This window comes from Marmota marmota, unplaced genomic scaffold, assembly GCF_001458135.2.
Source record: "Marmota marmota marmota unplaced genomic scaffold, marMar, whole genome shotgun sequence".
Lineage (NCBI taxonomy): Eukaryota > Metazoa > Chordata > Mammalia > Rodentia > Sciuridae > Marmota > Marmota marmota.
In genome coordinates this window covers 32,662,504-32,671,314 of record NW_026000249.1, presented here as the reverse complement: position 1 = coordinate 32,671,314, position 8,811 = coordinate 32,662,504, and positions in this window count along the sequence as shown.

Genomic DNA, 8,811 nt, shown 5'->3' with positions numbered 1-8,811 from the left:
GGAGGGGAGGGGGGATAGTAGAGGATAGGAAAGGCAGCAGAACACAACAGACACTAGTATGGCAATATGTAAATCAATGGATGTGTAACTGATGTGATTCTGCAATCTGTATATGGGGTAAAAATGGGAGCTCATAACCCACTTGAATCAAAGTGTGAAATATGATATATCAAGAACTATGTAATGTTTTGAACAGCCAACAATAAAAAATTAAAAAATAAATAAATAAATAAAACAAAAAAAAAATAATTGCCATTCTGATTGGGGTGAGATGGGATCTCAATGTAGTTTTGATTTGCATTTCTCTAATTGTTAGTGATTTTGAATGTTTTTCATATATATTTTGACTATTTGTATTTCTTCTTCTGTGAAATGCCTGTTCAATTCCTTTAGCTCATTTATTGATTGAGTTATTTATTTATTTATTTATTTTTTGGTGTTAAGTTTTTTTTGAGTTCTTTATCGTTCACCCTGCACAAAATTCCATTCAAAGTGGATCAAGGACCTAGGCATTGAACCAGAAACTCTGTGCCTACTAGAAAAAAAAGTAGGTCCATCTCTCCACCATGTCAGTTTAGGAAACGACTTCCTTAACAAGATTCCTAAAGCACAAGAAGGAAAATCAAGAATCAATAAATGGGATGGTATCAAACTGAAAGGCTTCTTCACAGCAAAGGACACAATGAAGAACTTGAACAGGGAACTACAGAATGGGAGAAAATCTTTACCACTAGCACCTCAGATAGAGCATCAATATCCAGGATATGCATATTACTTTTGCATCATTCTAAAGTTGAAAAGTCATAAGTTGAACCATCATAAGTTGTAGATCATATGTATTTCCATGATAAAGACACAAACAAGTCCAATTAGTCTAATTAAAGAACAATAGCTGGGCATGGTGAGCATGCCTGTAATCCCAGCAATTTGAGAGGCTGAGGCAGGAGGATCACAAGTTCAAAGCCAGCCTCAGTAGCTTAGTGAGACCCTGTCTCAAAAAAATGAAAAAGAGCTGGCTCAGTTTTAGTTAAGCTTCCCTAGGTTCAATTCCCAGTACAAAATAAAAATGTTAAGAGAAAGCCAATTCTTGTTGAGAAGACTGAAAGAGATCTTTTTGAACTCTAAAAGACCATTGTAGATTGGCTCATTAAATAAATAATAAATTGTGCTTTCAGATTTTTTGAATCTATTTTTTGACCCAGTGCTACACTGGATCAGGGTTTAAAGTTTGGGATAGACAAAAACTTAAATTGTTTCCTAAGATCATAATTTCTTTCAAGATATATATGAACACTTTCTTGGAATTTTAGAAAAAGTTTGTTATTTTAAAAAACCCACTACTGTGCACACCTGTAATCCCAGTGGCTTGGGAGGCTGAGGCAGGAGGATTGTGAGTTCAAAACGAGCCTCAGCAGATTAGCAAGTCCCTGAGCAATTTAGCAAGACCCTCTCACAAAATAAAATATAAAAAGGGCTGGGGATGTGGCTCAGTGGTTAAGTGCCCCTGGGTTCAATCCTTGGCACAAAAACAAATAAATAAACATCACCCTACTCAACATTTTTGCCTCCAGCCAAAATGGAGTAAAAGGGTCATATCAATTTCCCACCTGAAATAACCAAATAGTATACAAAATATATGAATCATGATTTTCAAGACAATATGCATCAGCCAACAAAGGACAGTATATTAGCCAGGGTTCTCCAGAGAAACAAAAGCAGTAAGGGAGGGCAAGATCTGTCATTTACAATCTGAACAACCAGGAAAGGTAGTATTGGAACTCAGTCTGAGTCCAAAGGCCTAGGAATGAATGGGGGCATCGGCAAGTCAAGATTAAGCCTGAAGGCACAAGAATTAGGAGTGCTGATATTTTTGGGGTAAAAGAATATGGATGTCCCAGCTCAAAAATAAAGTGCAAATTTGCCCTTCCTCTCCTTTTTTATTCTAGTCAGGCTCAATGTTGCTCATCCACATTGGTAAGAAAGATCTTCTTAACTGACTCAAATACTAATCTCTTCCAGAACACACTCCAGACATACCCGGAAATAATATTAGCTCTCTGGCCATTCCGTAGCTCAGAAAAGTTCATACATAGAATTAACCATCACAATGACAAATAAGGTAAGCCCCGTGATGGCCTCACTTAATGCCCTCAGGAATTACAGTCACAGGGACATGGGATTCCAACAGAACCTATCAGGCTATCTGAATCATGGAGAAAGAGCTGAGAAGCTAGTGATATCAAAGTAGCCATTGTTAACAGGATATAGTATCAGACTAGAGGGTGCTGCACACAGAGAGAAACCTGAATATGAGCAGAAGGACCCTTTTAAGTATTCAGTTCAGTGTTGATCAGTGTATAAGTAAGGAAACTGCCTAAGACTGCCTAAGAAATAATCAACTGAAAGAATTATAAATCTTATCACAAATAAATGGTAAGTATGCAAGATAGTACATAAGTTAATTTGCATTAGTATTCTATAATGTGTACATATTTCAAAACATCATTTTTGTATGCCATATATATATATATATATATATATATATAATTTTATTTGTCAATTAAAAATAAAGAAGAAAAAAAAAGGATTACCGGAACAGAAACTGGTTTTCACACAGGGCTGGGAATTTTACCTGCTTCTGCCAGCCAGTCTGAAAAAAATTGTGATTCACAGAGCATTAAATATGGTACACTTCTGAGACATGTCCTGTCTCAGTAGTGTAGAATAATTAGCATTAGACCAGATACAACTCTTATACTTAAAAGCATGACCTGAAAGTATTAAACCACTTTAAACTAATTTAATTGGATCTTAGAAAATAAATCTCAATAATAGTTATAGGAATAAAAATTTTCCAACGTCTGACAAGGTAAAATTCACAAAGTCTGGCATCTGATAAAAAATTAGCCATTTAAAAGACATTGTTAATGTGTATAATTTATTTTTATTCTAATTTGTTACATATGACAGCAGAATGTATTACAATTCATATTATACATATAGGCACAATTTTTCATATCTCTGGTTGTACACAAAGTAGAGTTACACCATTTGAGTCTTCATACATGTACTTAGGGTAATGATGTCCATCTCATTCCACTGTCTCCTATCCCCATGCCCCCTCCTTTCTCCTGCCTCTCCTTTGCCCTATCTAGAGTTCCTCTATTCCTCTCACTCCTCTGCAACATCATTATGAATCAGCATCTTTATATCAGAGAAAACATTCAGCATTTGGTTTTTTGGGATTGAATAACTTCACTCAGCATTGTATTCTCCAACTCCATCCATTTACTGGAAAAATGCCATGATTTTATTAATGTGTATAATTTAAATGGGTGAATTGAATTATATGTATATTACATTTTGATAAAGCTGTGAAAATATTACAAAGCAAGCAAAGGAAAAGGAAAATAAGACCTATGTTGTTGATGTGAGAACCAAAATAATTTAAACCCATTCAGAACCAACACAGAGTTAGAATTATACAAGGACATTTAAAAAGTTATAACAATGTTCCATATGTATAAAAAGTCAGATAGAGACATGGAAGATATATGATCTTGTAGATGTGAAAAACACACCGAATAGGAATAATAGCAAGTAGATCTCACAACAGAAAAGATTGGTGAACTTGAACTTGACATTGCAAAAGAAACCATTCAAAGTGAAACAGACTTAAAATAAGGGTACTGAACTCAGCATTATTGATAAATGAGACAACTCAAAGCAACTTAATATACGTGCATTTGAAATATTGCAAGGGATAAAGGGTTCAGAAAAAATGTTCAAAGAAACAAAATACAAGAATCTCATTGAACCCCAACACCATGATTGCAAATAAAACTATACCAAGGCACTTCATAAAAAAATGTTTTCAAAGGCAGCGATAAAAGAGAAATCTTAAAATCTGCCAGAGGAAAAAAACATTACATAGAAAGGAAGAAAAATAAAGATGATGAAAATTTTCTTGTTGAAAACCATTCAAGTAAAGTAGAACATAGAACAATATTTAAAATTTTTTTCATTTGTAATATTTAAATATTTGTTAATTTCTTAATTATTTGTTTGCTTGTTTATTTATTTCAGATAAGGTCTGACTATGTTTTCCAGGGCTGCTTTAAAACTCCTCAGTCTCCTGAGTAGCTCAAACTACATGTGCATTCTACCATGCCCAACCAAGAACAGTATCTTTAAAGTACTGAAACAAGAATCAAAACTGTCAACTTATAATTCCATAACTATTGAAAATATCTTTATCCAATATCCACATCATATACAACCACAAGAATAGAATTCTAATTAGAATAAATCATACTCCATGTATGCATAATATGTCAGAATACACTCTACTGTCATGTATATCTGAAAAGAACAAAAAGAAGATATATTTTTAAACAAATGTAAAATAAAGGCATTTTTAGATACATACAAATTGAAAGAATTCATCGCTAGGAGATTTTTTCTGTAAGAAATATTGAAGGGGGCTGGGGCTGGGGCTCAGTGGTAGCACACTTGCCTGGCATGTGGGAGGCACTGGGTTTGATTCTTAGCACCACATATAAATAAATAAAATAAAGGTCTATCAATAACTAATTAAAAAAAAAAGAAATATTGAGGCAAAAATTAAAATGATACTAGGTGGAAATATGGATCAGCACAATGGAACAAAGAGCAAAAGAAATGGTGACTACATGGGTAAATGCATGGTATTATTTAAATTTATTTAAAAGATAATTGACTGTTTAAACAAAAGTAATCACAAAGGAGCAAGGAGCTTCTAATATAACTAAAATACATGAAAACAACTGTGCAAAGGTCAGGGGAAAGAAATAAAAGCATATTACTGCAAAGCCCTTTTAATATCTATAAAATGGTATAATATCACTTGAAGGTAAATACCAATGAGTTGAATATAAATAACAGAAACCATGAAGGAACTACCAATAGGTAATAAGCCAACAATGAAAAGAAAATGAAATAATTTTAAAAAATCAATCAATTCAAAAGAAGGCAAAAAGGAAGAAACAAAACACAAATGAGAGAAATAAAAAATAAATAGTAAGATGCTAGACTAAAACTTAACCATATTAATAATTAGATGACATGTAGAAGATATGAATACTTGAGTGAAAGGCACAGATTTTTAGATTGAGTAAAAAAGTAATACAATTTCTTCCTACAAAGATGCAAATAGGTTAAAAGTAAAATGATGGAAAAAAGATATAGCACATTAACATTAATAAAAACAAAGCTGAAGTGGTTGTATAAAGAGTATACAAGATAGATTTCTAAATGAAACATTAGCCAGGAAAAAGAAGGCCACTTCATAATGATTAAGAAATCAACTTATCAAGAGGACTTGACCATCTTAAACATTTATGTATATAATAATAAGATTAAAAATACATGAAATAAAACGATCTTGTTTTTAATATAGCATTGAATAATAGAATTTCAAAAATATCCCTTCCCAAATAACTGATAGAATGAGAAAACTGAGGATATAGATTTGAATAACACTTTCAGTCATCTTGACCTAACTGATATTTATGGAATACTCCATCCAACAATAGCAAAATACACATTCTTTTCAAGTGTACATGTAATGCTTACCAAGATAGACCATATTCTGGGCCATAAAACAAGCCCCATAAATTTCACAGGATACAAGTTATAAAAAGTATGTCCTCTGACCACAGTGGAATTTCCTTTAAAATCAATACTGAAAGGATTTCTGGAAAATCCCTAAAATTTTGGTAACTGAATAATACACATCTGGATAACTCATGGGGCAAAGAAGAAATCAAAAAGGAAAGTGGAACACACTTTGAACTGAATAAGAGTAAAACACAAATATAAAAATTTGAAGTCATTATTAGGAAGGAAGAAAAGCTGCAAACCAATTATCTTAGCTTACATCTTAAACAAGTAGAAAAAAGAGCAAATTAAACCTAAATTATACAGAAGAAAGTTAAATAAGAAATATCATAGAGGAAATAAATGAAATTGCAAACAGAAAATCAATACAGGAAAATCAATGAAATTGAAACCTAGCTATTTGAGTAGGTCAATAAAATTGATAAAACAGCTCCCATTATTATTCAGGGAAAAAGAGAAAATAAAAATTACCAATATCTGGAATGAAAGAGAGGTCCACCACAAGAGATTCTATAGATAGTAGAAAGATAATAAGAGAATTTATAAACAATTTTATTCTGTATATTCAACATCTTAAAATGGAAAAAATAAGTTGAATGTGAAAATTTTAAAAATTTCATTGGATGATATTTAAAACTCCCTTGAACGACACAAATTATGAAAGCTCACTCAAGAAGAAATAGATAATGAGATATAGATATAGATAATGAGAAGAAATAAACAATAGATAATGAGAGTTTCAAGAAGAAATAGATGAGAATTAAAGAAAGTTAATTTATAGTTAAAAAAAAAAAAAACCTCCCCACATAGGAAACACTAAGCCCAGCTTGCTTCACTGGTAAATTCTACCAAATACTATCAGGAAATAATTCTAACTTATGTAAATGCTTTTACAAACACTTCCACAAAATTAAAAACAACGGAATACTTCCAAACTCTTCTAATGGGGCCACAAATGTCCCGATACCAAAATAAGACAAATACTACAATAAACTAAAAAACAATATCTCTCTCATATTCATAGATGTAAAATTTGAAACAAAATTTTAACAAATTAAATCCATAAAAATGAATATATATAATGACCAAGTTGGAACTCTGAAATAAATTAAAAGTTTGTTTTAACACCTTTTTAAAAATCAGAGAATGTAATTCACCATATTAACAAACTAAAAAGGAAAAAAGAATCATCTGGATAGTCCTAGAAAAAGCAACAAAATCCAACAGTCATTTCTGACTTAAAATATCTCAGAAAACTTAGAAGAAAATTCCATGAAAACCTACAACTGATATCATAGTTCATGGTGAAAAATGAATATTTTTCCTCTAAGTTCAGGAAAAAGACAAGGATGTCCACTCACACCACTTCTAGTCATCTATGTAAAAGAGCTGCTAGTTAAAGCCTAATAAGTTAAGATCAAGAAATAGAAGAATGCAAATTGGAAAGAAAGAGATTAAAATTATCATTATTTGCATCATAGTCATATATATAGAAAATGACACAAAACCTACTAGAAGTAAAAAGTGAATTTAGCAGAGTTTTAGGAGAAAAGAATAATACATAAAAATCAATAGTATTTTTGATATACAACACGAGGAAATATGAATTGAAATAAAATACCATTTATAATAGCATCAAAAAATTTTTTAAATATTTGTTTTTAGTTTTAGGTGGACACAATATCTTTATTTTATTTTTACGTGGTGCTGAGAATCAAACCCAGTGCCTCATGCATGCTAGGTGAGCATGCTACCACTTGAGCCACAGCCCCAGCCCAGCATCAAAATATTTATAGGGAAAAATCTAACAAAAGATGTGAAAGACCCGTAAATATCACTAAGATATTAAAGATGACCTAAATTAAATAGATATACTGCATTCATTATTTAGAAGACTAAATATTAAGATGTCAATTCTCCCCTATTTGAACTATAGAATCAACACAGACTCATTGCAAATATCCACAGACCTTTTGTGAAAATTGACAACTTGATTCTAAAATTCATTTGGATATCAAAAGAACCTAAAATAGCAAAAATGAAAGAGAACAAAATATTTGGAGAATTTATATATATTTTAATACAAGTTTAATTATAAAGCTACTGTACTAAATACAGTGTGGTAGAAACAGAATGGAGTCCAGAAACAGATCCATAAATTAATTTTAAAATTAATTTTAAAAACATTTGGTTTTTATTAGTGCTCTGTAGTTATAATAGTGGGATTAATTTTGACATATTCATAAATGCAAATACCATAATTAACTCCATTTCAATCCTCAGTATTTCCCATTTCCCTCCATAACTCCATTGTATTATATAGACCAAATTTTCTTTATCCATTAATCTGGAGGTGGACACCTAGGTTGATTCCATAACTTGGGAAATTGGTTCCACGACTTGAATTATGCTCCTATGAGCATTGAAATATAGATATAACTGTTGTGTACTGATTTCAGCTCTTTTGTATAAATACTAAGGAGCAGAGTAGCTGGATCTCATGGTTCCTTTCCTAATCTTTTGAGGGATCTTCATACTGTTTTCAAAAGTATCTGAATGGAGAAAAATTGAAGGCATTCCCTCTAAAATCTGGAACAAGACAGGGATGCCCTCTATCACCACTTCTATTCAATATAGTTCTCGAAACACTGGCCAGAGCAATTAGACAGACGAAAGAAATTAAAGGCATAAAAATAGGAAAAGAAGAACTTAAATTATCACTGTTTGCGGAAGACATGATTCTATACCTAGAAGACCCAAAAGGGTAAAAAAAAAACCTACTAGAACTAATAAATGAATTCAGCAAAGTGGCAGGATATAAAATCAACACGCATAAATCAAAGGCATTTCTGTATATCAGCAACAAAACTTCTGAAATGGAAATGAGGAAAAACACCCCATTCACAATATCCTCAAAAAAAATAAAATAAAATACTTGGGAATCAACCTAACAAAAGAGGTGAAAGATTTATACAATGAAAATTACAGAACTCTAAAGAGAGAAATATAAGAAGATCTTAGAAGATGGAAAAATATACCCTGTTCATGGATAGGCAGAACTAACATCATCAAAATGGCGATATTACCAAAAGTTCTCTATAGGTTTAATGCAATGCCAATCAAAATCCCAACGGCATTTCTTGTAGAAATAGA